This window comes from Cannabis sativa, chromosome X (genome assembly GCF_029168945.1).
Source record: "Cannabis sativa cultivar Pink pepper isolate KNU-18-1 chromosome X, ASM2916894v1, whole genome shotgun sequence".
Taxonomy (NCBI): Eukaryota; Viridiplantae; Streptophyta; class Magnoliopsida; order Rosales; family Cannabaceae; genus Cannabis; species Cannabis sativa.
The window spans coordinates 5,292,012-5,305,397 of NC_083610.1; the positions used below are offsets into that span (position 1 = coordinate 5,292,012).

Here is a 13,386-nt window from a genome sequence, read left to right on the forward strand (position 1 = left end):
TATCCCACGGTGTTCCATGAGGCATACCCACAGTCGCCTGACCTGGATTAAGGTGGGGCAACCTATTCTTGATCCACTCGTAGAGGTGGCCTAATCGGATTAGATTTCGATCTCGTCTTTGAGATTCTTACATTCATTGGTGCTATGACCTGTCGTTGTGGTACTCGCATCTCTTTCTCGGATCTCTCCGGGAGCTATCTTTGTACAACGGTTGTGGTCTCCGGTAGTGTGTATTTTGCCTAGTAGCAAAGTATACACGCTCTTGGGAGTCCGACAACTCCGTGTATTGAGTATACTGGGGGGTGTACCCCTTTTTCTGGCGCTTCTCTCCCGTCCGGGTGCTGCCTTTGGAGGATCTTTTACTCCTCGAACCCTGGGAAGGGCCTATCAGGCTAGCAGCCGGAGCAGAGTGCGAAGGAGCTTGTCCATTCACTCCGGACGGGTTGCCAAAATGGGATGATGCTGGTGCCAAGGCTTGGCCCTGGCTATACCCAGGGGTAGCAGAGAATTGTATGCCACTTGCTTGTGGAGTTGCGGTCGGGGCAGTACCCGAGGGCGATACTCCGGGCATGTACCCTGCTATTCCGGTGGGATAATAGCCTCCGTAAGCCACGATTTGGGCTTCCTCAAGGTTGATATATTTTTGGACTCTCTTCTGGAAGTCCTGGAGGCTAGCAGCTCCTTCCTGCTGCAGCTCATTCCAGAAAGGAGTCCCAGTACGGATGCCTGCTTGGAGAAGTGCAAGCTGTTGTCCGTCGTCGACTTTCTTGGTTTTTGAGGCTTCCTCTCGGAACCTCTTTATGTAATTCTTCAAGGTCTCGGTGGGCAGTTGCTTGATATTAGTCAAGGCACTGACCTCCAGATTGACCTTTCTTGCGGCGACAAACTGTCTCCGGAAGTTGGTCTGTAGTTTGTTCCAACAGCCCACGGATCCTGGTTCCAGTTTTTTGAACCATTCCTCCGCGGACCCACTTAGGGTAAGTGGGAAGCACAGACATTTGGCGTCATTACTGACCCTCATGACCGTCATGACACGGTTGAACCGTGACAAGTGGTCGCTAGGATCGGAGTTCCCGGTATAAGCTGTCATTTCGGGCATCTTGAAGTTCTTAGGGAGCTCCGCCTCTAAGATGTGTTTAGCACAGGGTTCTCGATCCTCGCTGTTCGAGTCGGAGTCATCTCCTTTCTGTCTCCGGGAGACTCGGGCAATGTCTTTTCGAAGTATGGCGAGTTCCGCCATAATTCCTTCATTCAACGTACCCGTGGAGACCGCGGGTCCGTATCTTTTTTGGTCAAGGTGATCTCGGAGATCACCTTGGTTCCCATTGATTTGATTTCTCAGATCAACGGGAGGACACCTCTGTCCTCTTCTCCCTCTACCCCCGGGCTCTTGGTGTACGGAAACGCTTTTTCGGTCCCCTCGATCCTGAGGGCCAAGGCTCCCTTTTTGGGGCTTGCCCCTCTGCGGACCTTTCCCTTTAGGGAAATCTGAGCGGACCTTTCGCGAATCCTGCACCTTTTTCTTTCGCCCTGGGGTAGAAGTAGGGTTTTTTGTTTGATTCCCTTCAGCAGGGTATCTTATAGGGCTGGGCTCCCTAGATTTCTGCTGCTGGGAATTAGGCGAAGACGTCGCTGGCTCCTTGTCGAGTCCAGCAGTCGTTGCCTTGGGGTGCACGTGAATGCCAGCTGCTTCCATGGCTTTTTGCATGGCCAGCATCACTTCTTGCATTTTCTGGTTTTGCGCTTTCTGAGCTTCGATCTCAGCTTCGTGATCGATAGCTTTTTGTCTGAGAAGCACCAGTTCTGAGTAACTACCTTCGTCATAGGCATACTCGTCGAGGTTTCCCTCGTAGTCATCATCGGGGACTATTTCTTCTTCCTCGGACTCCTCTGCTACTCTTGAGGCTACATCTTCCTCACTCGGGTCTTAAGCGTCTTCCAGAGGACGAGGCTGACGAATACTTCTTGTCTCCACCATGTTTGTGAAGTCAAATGTTTGTTTACAGTAGCTTTCTTCAGCTCTCAATGAAAGCACCAAAATATTGACCGAGATTTTCGGCAACTAATAAAATATTATAAATTATTGAGCTGTAAGAAAGTGAGAGAAGGATTTTTACATGGTTGGGCGTTAACGAGCCTTAGTCCACGAGTCTTTGTTATTTATGGATGTATTTAATACAGATATTATACTTGGGAGAATTTCACCCTTATAAATACAGAGAATGTTCTTGGTGAGTATTTACTCTACTTGCTCATATGCAGCCCAAGATTCTCGATCCCATTTAATGAGATTTGAGGGGGTATTTATAGTGTTTTTGGTGGGGTAATCCCTAGAATTGTCCTTACAAGTGTATCTGTAAGTATCCATAAAGTTGGGTATTCCCAATGAATATACCATGGGTAATGCATGGTCAAATCCCTAGGTGTTGTAGGGCTTTTATGTGGAATGTCCTTATTGCCTTTTGATTGACGTGACTCTTCACAGTGTAGCCATCGCTAGACTTAAATGATCATTACTGTGGCGCTGCTGGTTGAAGGTTGTGCCGTCAGACTTTATTGCGTGTAGCAGTCCCAACACGCTTCCTCCCATGCGGCATTTAATGTGACTTGATTGCTCAGGAGAAACCTGACACTTCGCGGAGACGCCTTAGCGTTATGTGAGCTTCCGGGAGCATATTGAGTTCCATATGCCTTCTCCGGGACCTACGTCCGGGACGTTACCTTATGGCCTAAAGACTTAGCAAATATTGTGAATTGCTTGATCTACGTGTCCCTGTCTAATTGGTCCACATATATTGGGCAAAATTAGGGGCAACAATTATAATTTAGAGAAAGAAAATAGAGAAGAGATGAGAATTTTCTGAGTGTTTTATTCCAATAGATGATCTCCTATTTATACACATACAAGAGTCAAATATTAAGAAACTAAGAGAAAGGGAAACTAAGAAAAAGGGAATGTTGATTACATTAATGGTAATAAATAAAAGATTTGGACATCCACATAATTAATACTATTTATAACAATCACAACACTTGTTTTTATGAAAAATGTTATTTATTACTGCAATCAAATATAAACATTGTTGTAGAGAGATTGGATTTGGATTTATAAGATTATTCTTATGTCTTTGTGATAAGTTTTTAAACAATGTGGGTCTTAACAAAGCTAAAGATGAAATGTTCATCTTAACAACAATCAGATTAAATTATGGCCTAAAATAGTTAATTAATCAAAACAATGGTACATTGATAATTGTTAACTCAATGATTTATTTTAATTTTGATATTACTTTTATATTATGATGAGGCTAAATGAAACGAATCAAATATAAGAATATGTTTGAATAAGTTGCTATATAATTACACAGCATAATAAAATATAATTTATATTTTACTTATTAAACAAACATACCAAAATTTCTTTTTTCCAAATTACACCTAATTTTGAAAAACACTTCAAGAAAAAAACAATATCCAATGGATTTATGATGTTAATATTTGGCTCTTGCTATATGATAGTGAATTTGATTATCTAATTTGCAATGGAAAAGAATATATAAATATGTCTATAAATTTATATTGTCTCTTTCTTTAATTAAAAAATAACATTTGTGTAATGTTTGATTTTTTAATGTAAGAGAAATATTATATAGAATAATCAAGAATATTACTTTGTTATATTTTGTTGGGATTACAAGACTACTATACACCTAATTTTTATAATAACATAAGATTTCTTAGCCATGAATTTGGCATAAATAAGTAATCAAGATATATTATTTAAAAAAATAATTTTAGTATTAGCTATAAATAATTTGTTAGTAATTAATTTTTTTTTCTTAAATAATGGAATTTTATTAATAGCAATCAACTAAAATAATAATCTACAATTTAATTGGGACATCTCCCTGTTAGAGATATGACCATGATTAGAATTAAAAAAAAAAACAAGTCAAATATCAGTCGCATAATTTCTATATTGTTTGACAAAAAAAAAAATTTGTATAAAATCAAATGAAAAAGATTGCAACATTACAATTAATCTTAAGAACACTTATATACTATTTATCCATCACTCAGAAAATTAAAAAACAACAGTATAAAATGTTGCAGCAGGTTCATTCAACCTCGTAGCTTGAGCACCCAATTATTGTGTAATGTATGTAACCGCACTACTAAAAATCCATTTAGTCGTAGAGAACTTGTTATTTCCAACCACTAACAACGATTTGATGGCAAGGCTTTGATGAGAAAATACGAACCAACAACGAAATAAAATTAAACTATATCACACAGACAAGACTAAAACACTCAAAATCATGTCACAAAGACAAGGCGAAAAATATTCAAAACTAGATCACATATACAAGAAGACTAAAACACTTAAAACCATGTCACACAAATAAGACAAAAGCACTCAAAATTATGTTATAGAGACAAGACTAAAACACTTAAAATCATATCACAGGAGCAAGACTAATTATAGTAGAAAAAATTGAATTGCAGTAATAAAATACAATTCCGACCAAGCCACACCCAAGCCCAAAAAACCCGACGGGCCAGGCTAAAGAAAAATGACAACCTCTAATAACTATAGATTTAGGAACACAAAATCTTATTTTTTTCCCCTTGTTATTATCCCTTTGAGAGAGAAAGTTTAGACACTTTGTTATTAATTAACTTATTCATATACATAAGAGAAAAAAAAAAGTGAAATTACCAACTTATTGCAGTAATAATTAAATTTTAAAAACTAAATATAATTCAAAACTACCATTTAAATTAGGCTAATTAGTAATTTTTCCCCTTGAACTTTGACGTACTAAATTGTGCCCCCTGAACTTTTTTCGCCGTTAAAAATTCCCCCCGAACTATTGAGATTGTTAAATTTAAGGATTTTTGTCTAATTTTAGTAAAAAATTCTAACATGGATGAATGTTCAAGGGACATGATTTAGTACATATCAAAGTTTGAAGGTCATGATTTGATAGATATCAAAGTTTGGGGAACATAATTTAGTATATAAACAATTACTGAAACAGTAAAATTAAATGAAATTAGATAAAAGTCCTTAAATTTAACAATCTCAATAATTCGAGGGAAATTTTTAATGGCTAAAAAAGTTCAGGGACACGATTTACTACATGTCAAAGTTCAGGAGGAAATTACTAATTAGCCTTTAAATTATTTAAAAAAAAAATCCCAAAATGAATTTTCAAGCAAATTAATCCAGTTGTTGTGCCTTTAATTATATAATATTTTGATCCAAACAACAAATCAGCATCCCCAAATAATATTAATTTGAAGGGCATTTTTAAAATATTAAAACTTGACTTGAAGTAATATTAAAACAAACAAATGAAAAAAAGTGTCATAATGAGAGTTACATATGACCAGATATAACAAGTAACGACAATCAAATCATTATCATGCTACTCAACATTTTCAAGTTCTCAACAACTCCATAATTTTATATAAATATACTGATTTTAGATGGTGTAAAAGTTATTAATTAGATTATCTATTTTATTAAATAATAAAATAAATTTTATATTTTATAAATTAATATAAATAAAATTCTAATTTTTTTAATCAAAATAAATTTATTAATAATAAAATTAGTTACATTTTGTAGGTTTTCGGAAAACGAAGGAGATGAATCTGGCTTTTTTAGCTAAGTGGGGTTGGAATTTGGTTAATGGCTCTCAATCCTTATGTTATAAAATTCTGGAAGCCAAGTATCTTAAGGGGAAGGATTTTCTCCATTGTTCCTATAAGGACTCGGACTCTTGGTTCTGGAAGAATGTTGTGAAAGCCATTTCTATCCTAAAGAAAGGGGCCTGTAAAGCTGTGACGAATGGAAGGACGACTAAAATTTGGAGGGATCCTTGGATTCCGCATCTGAAAGGTTTTATCCCGAAACCAAGGATTGGGATTTCAACCAATGACAACTTCGTAGCTGATCTTCTGCTTGATGATGGAGGGTGGGACATCAGTAAACTTAATGGCCTCTTTGATAGGGAAACAGTGTCTGCAATCCTCAAGGGCGGAACACCTACGGGGATGGGGAATGATAGATGGGTTTGGACCCTAGAAAAATCAGGACTATTTACTTGCAAATCGGCTTATTTGACTCAAGCATTGGATAGAGCTCAGCAGTGTGCGGTCGCTCCGGCACTTTGGAATAAATTGTGGAATAGCAAAGTCTTGGAAAGGCATAAAATCCTTTGGTGGTGCATTCTTTCTAATGCGCTCCCTGTCAGATCGGTGATTGGAAGAAGATTCCATGTGCAGGATACCAGCTGTCCTTTGTGCGGAATAGGGGAAGAAACAATGGAACATCTTTTCTTGTCTTGCGATGTGTCAATGCATTTATGGCGCTCTTCACCTTGGGGCATTTACCCTATATGCAATGCGGGGATTCGTGCTTGGGACTGGGTCAAATTCATTTGGAATCTTAATTCTAGGGGGATTCGAGTGGATGAGGTCTTCTTGTATGCTTCGATTGTCGTTGACACTATTTGGCGACTTCGTAATGACATTATTCATAACAGTGCTCGTCTGGATGTCTTGAAATGTATTGATGTGATTTGTATTTCTTATGCAGAACTTCATGATGCTATCTTGCCTTCTTCACCCCCTCATTTAGAGGGTATCTGGAAGCCTCCTCCTCAAGATTGGATAAAACTAAACTGTGATGTAAGAGTAGGCCTGGATAGTATGTGCATTGCGGTGATAGCTAGAAATCATCAAGGTTCTGTGGTTCGGATTCACACGGCTCAGTTGAACTTTGTGGACCCTCTGTGTGGAGAAGCTGCTGCTTGTTGTTCGGCTGTGGATTTGGCTCTTCTGCTTGGTTTCAAATATGTTTTGGTTGAGAGTGATTCCAGAATAGTTATCAACGCTATCAATGGGACGGAGTCTCACTGGGCGATTGAGAACTATGTCTCTTTTTGTGTTAAATCCTCCCCCTCTTTTTCTTGCTGTAATTTTATTTATGCTAGTAGAACTTGTAATTTTACTGCCCATAATGTGGCTAATTGGGCTTTCATTAACAAGTTGTACGGTAATATTCCGATTAATTCGGTCCCTGTGAACCTATTATGTAATGACCAACAGGTCTAGTTTATTTTAATGATATGAACACGCTTATTTTTTAAAAAAAAAAAAACTTAAAATCTTATTTTAACAAATTTAGAAAATAAATAATCTCCTTTCAGAAAAAAAAAAAAATAAATAAATAATCTATATTATTATTTGATAAAACAAAAAATTTAATAAATAATTTTGCAAAAAAAAGTACCTTTCTTCTTCTTCATCATTAAAACTTGTAAAGACTATTGCTTTATTAGTTGAGTGTATAATTTATCATATCTATACTATTTTTTTTGCTTGAAAACTTGAGCTAGTCTTTGTTGGAAGTTCGAATCCCAAGTTATACGCTTAAATAAAAAAAAATACTATTTTTTCGCGCCAAAGTTCAGAACTTTGTTTTGTTCCCAAAGATTTACTCTGTAAAGGTTTGATTTTTAATTATGAATAAATCAGAATATGGTTCTGGGCATTTCAGTTTCCATTTTATCATTACTCCAAACTAAGCTTTTTTTCTTCTTTGCTTTAATAGGGTTTTGATGGAAGTGAAGGAAAAAGCTTCATCAAACGGCAAAAAACCAGACAACAATGGAGAATCAATTTTAGTTGATATTCCAAGTGTTGAAGCTAAAGAGGCAAAAGGGTCTCCTTCAAAAGTCTCTGAATCATCAAAGAAAGCATCTTTAATGGATTTTCCGGAGATTTCAAGATTCCGGCCAAGCCCCAATAAGCCTCCGGCGACCCCTTCTTCGCCGGAGAGAAAACCAGAATCAATTGTAGAAGCTAAAGAGGCAAAAGGGTCTCCATCAAAAGTCTTAGAATTACCAAAGAAAGCATCTTTAATGGATTCGCCGGAGATTTCAAGGTTCCGGCCAAGCCCCAATAAGCACCCGGCGACCCCTTCTTCGCCGGAGATAAAACCAGACAACAATGGAGAATCATTTGTAATCGATGTAGAATCTCCACAAGAGACTCTTACTCGCCGGAAAATCCTTAACAGGTCAGTCTTTTCCGGATTTGGAGAGACCTTTTCTCCAATTGAGGATGAGATTTATGAAAAAGTTGATTTGAAGAAAGTGAAACGAAAGAAATTGAAGAGCAAAGTTTTGGTTGAGTTGGTTTTGTTTGTGATCTTAGTTAGTTGTTTGGTTTGTAGCTTGATTGTCAAGAAATTAGAGAAAACAATCATTTGGGGTTTGGAGTTATGGAGATGGTTTGTTCTAATTATGGTGATCTTTTGTGGTTTTTCAATCACTAATTGGTTTATGCATCCAATAGTTTTCATCATAGAGAGAGAGAATCTTTTCAAGAAGAAAGAAAGTTCTTTTCTTTGTTGATGAGTTAAAGAAGAGTGTTCAAGTCTTAATTTGGTTGGATTTTATTCTTCTAACTTGGGTACTTGTCTTTAACCATGGTGTTCCAAGGTCTAAAACAGTTACCAAAATTCTAGAGTACATAACTTTGACTCTTGCAACTTTAGTCATTGGGGCATTTTTATGGTTGTTAAAGACTTTATTTTTAAAAATCTCTTCTTCAAGTTTTCATGTCAACACATTCTTTGATAGGATTCAAGAATCAATTTTTCATCATTATGTGTTACAAACCCTTTTAGGGCCTCCAAGCATGGGGCAATTGAGTTTTACAAGTACTAAAAAGGGAAAGAAGAAGGAGAAGACTCAAGTTATTGATATAGCTAAGCTTCATAGGATGAAACAAGAGAAGGTTTCAGCTTGGACTATGAAGGTTTTGATTGATGCTGTTTCGAGTTTGGGGATTTTGATGATCTCTAATCCGTTTGATGAGATGGAAAATATGGGTGCAGAACAACACAATTTTGAGATTACAAGTGAGATGGAGGCTACTGCTGCTGCTTATCACATTTTCAGAAATGTTGCTAAACCTGGCTCCATGTGAGGAGGACATAATAATCTAGTCTTTTACTATTAACCTATTTGCTTTGTGTTTTGTGTTTAACTTGGTTTTTGAAAATGGCATATAGGTACATTGATGAGGATGATCTCATGAGATTCATGATTAGGGAAGAAGTGGATCTTGTTCTTCCTCTGATTGGGACAGAGAATGGTCGAATTGACCGAAAAGCTCTCACTGATTGGGTGGTAAGTTTTTGCAACTCATTATTGTCCTCCTCCTCCTCTGAGGTTTGAGTACTTCATAAGAGTATAGACTAATGATAGAGCCCACTCTGAATTTTAGTGGGATTTTAAGAAAAAAATTTGTTTGGACCCTTATTTAAAATAGCGCGGTACTTTTAAAATTAGTAAAAAAAAATGTATATTTTTCAAAAAAGAAAATCTTTTTTTTTTTGGCAACTAGGCATAGGCCTAGTTTGCCTTAAGCTAGGGCCGACACTAACTAAGGATAAGAAAATATGAGTTCATTTGAGTTAGACATTCAAAACTCAAGAAGGATATAGCTTAAATGATTAGCCATGTGAGATTCGAGTCTCTTATGAGTAGGGATGCTCATTTTCGCTATGGAGATGGGCCCTGCCCCTGTTAGGGTGGAGACAAGAATTATTTTTTGTCGCCGAATGTTAAATGGGATAGTGGTGGGAATGACCCTTTCTGTCTTGACAGGGATCCGTTTTATTTATAATTTTTTTATTAATATTTTATAATATGTATTTATATTTTTTTAATATATGAATGTCTTTTTATAAGTTTTTAAGTTGTATTTTTGTATAATAAATAGTATATTAAATAATAAATAATATGTAATATTTTAATTTTTATATAAATTAATAATTTTATAAATTTAAAATTTTAAAATAAATTTTATTTTTACATTGAGGGATTCTCCATTCCGTCCCGTCCCCGTAAATTCTTAACAAGGATGGAGACAGAGGAGCACTCTTCACAAATTTCCCACTATGTGTGCATCCTAACTCATGAGTACTTACATAGCAAGTTTTTATAGGATGTTTTCTCAAGTATAGAGCTATTAAATCTGAACTTGTATTGGGAAGAAAACTAGGTTCATCTTTTATGGTGTTCGATGTTATTGCAGGTGAAGGCCTACAATGGTAGAAAAGCACTAATGCATTCTCTAAGTGACACTAAAACAGCAGTTACTCAATTGGACAAATTGGTGACTGTTATTCTCGTTGTAGTGACTATAGTAATATGGCTTTTGCTCATAAAAATTGATACCACAAAAGTACTAGTCTTTTTCTCATCTCAGATTATAGTGGCAGCTTTTGTGTTTGGTAAAGACATTGTTTTTGTGTTCATAAAGCATCCTTTCGACGTCGGAGATCGTTGTGTCATTGATGGCGTTCCGGTAATGTTCATTTTAGCTTAAAATTTTTGTTTTAATGCTAATTAAAGTTTTTGTCTCTTGAATTTTGAGGGTTGTCATAAGTTTCCCAAAACTAATGAAATTGTTCGATTCAAGAACTTCTGTCCAATTTTATTAATGAACGCTTGATGTGGATGAAAGTTCAGGGAATACAGTTGGGTACATCAAAGTTTGGGGGGACAATTTGGTAGATGGACAATCGTCACGTTAGTAAAAATAAACAGAGTTGGACACAAGTTTTTGAATATTAAAATTCGAGGAACAAAAAATCTTAATTAGCTTAAATTTAATCACACCAAACACAATATTTATTCAGTTATCAAAATCCTAATATGACTTTTATGTTTAGTTTAGAGTAATAAAAACAGAGAAATCTACTCTTCTTTCGGAATGTTTGTTTCAAACTTTCAATGCTTTGAATTATTATTGAGCTCCTTTTTTTTTACTTTGACAGTTGGTAGTTGAAGAGATGAACATCTTAACAACTGTGTTCTTGAAACTCAACAATGAAAAAGTGTACTATCCAAACTCAATTTTATCCACAAAACCCATCAGCAACTACTACAGAAGTCCAGATATGGGTGATTCTATCGAGTTTTCGATTGATTTCAAAACATCTCTTGAAACAATAGGACAGCTCAAACAAAAAATCAAGAAGTGAGTTTACTTACTAACACTAATATAATGTCAATTTTTTTGTTCATCAATTTACACATTTTGGTTTTGTTTTGTTATTTTTACTAGGTACATAGAAAAGAACCCATTTCATTGGCATCCTGCTCACAATGTGGTTGTGCTTGAGATTGAGAATGTGAACAAGTTAAAAATGGCTCTTAATGTTACTCACACCATAAATTTTCAAGAATTCGGAGAGAAGAATCGACGTCGAACAGAGCTGGTTATGGAAGTTAAAAGGATTTTTGAAGAGTTGAATATAAAATGTTGTCTTCAACCTGAAACAATTCATGCCAATCCCATTGGCTTGGACTCGGACTCGAATTTGGTTCAAATTTGATTCTTTTTTAGGGTTTATATAAAAATATTGTGTTTTAACTTATACCATTTGAATTTTATATTTTTAAAATTGAGAATTTGAATCTTTATCCTCTTAAATTCATTAATAATGCATTTGTTTATAAGTAATTGGAATGACTTAGAATACATTGATTAAGAAATCGAATTCACCATCAATTGGATTGATGAATCGTGTTTGCTTGACTTATTGGAATGGAAATCCAACTAAGTAATATTTTTTTGTGTTTATTTTACTTGAAAATCGGAATAAATTATCTTAAGTTACAAAAATACTCTTTATTAAAATTTTATTTGAGTTTTTATAAAATTTTCTTCAATTAAAAGGGTGAGAATACAACGGTAGGAGCAAGAATTTATTCAAAAATAACATTCGCTATTAATAAGTTTTGAATACAAGTAGGATTTCTTGGCCACCAAACCATGCTTTTAACATTAAACAGCTCAAGTTTAGCCCAAGTATAAACAACTCCATTACAAGACCTATTACATTGCATAAAATTAACCACATGGACTCTATTGCCAAGTCAACTTCTTTATAATTCTTTGCAACTCAATATTTGTACAAAACTCTTTGATACCCTTGAAATTTCATTTAAAACCAATAATATTATTACATAAAATGTTATAAATTGTTTATTTTCGATGATCACTTATTTTATAAATAATTTTTCTTTATGAAAGAAGTGGTTTTTTTTTGGAAGAAATGCTTTCCTATTATAAATTTATGATAAATCATTTGCAATAATAAAATATATTGTAAATTCTCGAAACAAGCTTCACTTAATTTAGAGCATATCGAGCCAAACTATAAGCAGCTATATTGGCCAATTATTTGACATGAACAATAACAACTATAGGAAAAACAAAAAAAAGAAAGAAGTAGTTATATCGACCAATTATTCTAATATTAAAAGATAAGCTAATTATGATTTTTACTCCCTGAACTTTAACATGTATCAAATCATACCCAAAGACGGACACACTCACATTGGTGTGGGGGTCAGTGAAAAAAGAAATACATTAAAAAAAATTAAATATTTTTCTTTTTATTTGATAATTATAGCACAAAAAAATTAAAAAAAACCCCACAAAAATAAATAAATTAAATAAAATAGACCTATTTTTTTTTTTAATAACAATTAAGCCCCCACATAATAAAAATTCTGGGTCCGTCACTGATCATACTCCTAAATTTTTATTGTCGTTAAAAATTCTCTCTAAACTATTGAGATTGTTAGATTTAAAGACTTTTATCTAATTTTATTCAATTTTACTAATTCGGTGATTGTCTGTGTACTAAATCATATTTCCCAAATTTTAATATCTACCAAATCATATTCATCGAACTTTAATATGTGTCAAATCATATTCCTGAACTTTTATTTAGATTAGATTGTTTTTACTAAAATTAAATAAAAGTCCTTAAATCTAATCATCTTAATAATTCAAGAGGAATTTTAATGGTCAAAAAAATTTATACGACATGATTTAGTACATGTTAAAGTTCCAAGAATAAAAATTCTAATTAGCCTAAAAGATATGACAAATTATTATTAATATTTATTTACTAAGAATAGGAGCTAAATAGTAATTTTACTCTCAGGCTGTTGAAAAAAAAAATTACCAAACAAAAAAAAAATAGTGATGGATCTATAAATTTAAAGATATCAATTCACAAAAGAGTAATTTGCGTCAAAACTCTTCTAATTATCAATTTACTTGCAAAAAACCATTCAACCTCATATTTTGGTGGGAAAATCCTTCAAAGTACTGTTCCGTTTACATTTTTAAGGTGACGTCTATCCAGCCTCGTTAAGTCATAATTTTATCCACGTGGCAATAACAGGTCACTAAAAAATTATCTTATGTGGTCATATTTTACAAAATACAATAGAAACTTTAAGAGTAATTTGTGGCAAAACCCCCCCAACTATCAATTTA

The 13,386-nt window shown here is 34.5% G+C and overlaps 1 pseudogene; it reads left to right on the forward strand.

The window, feature by feature from the left end:
* The first annotated feature begins 7,364 nt into the window (after positions 1 to 7,364).
* LOC133031726 (mechanosensitive ion channel protein 10-like) lies at positions 7,365 to 11,509 on the forward strand (annotated as a pseudogene).
* The last annotated feature ends 1,877 nt before the right edge of the window (positions 11,510 to 13,386 follow it).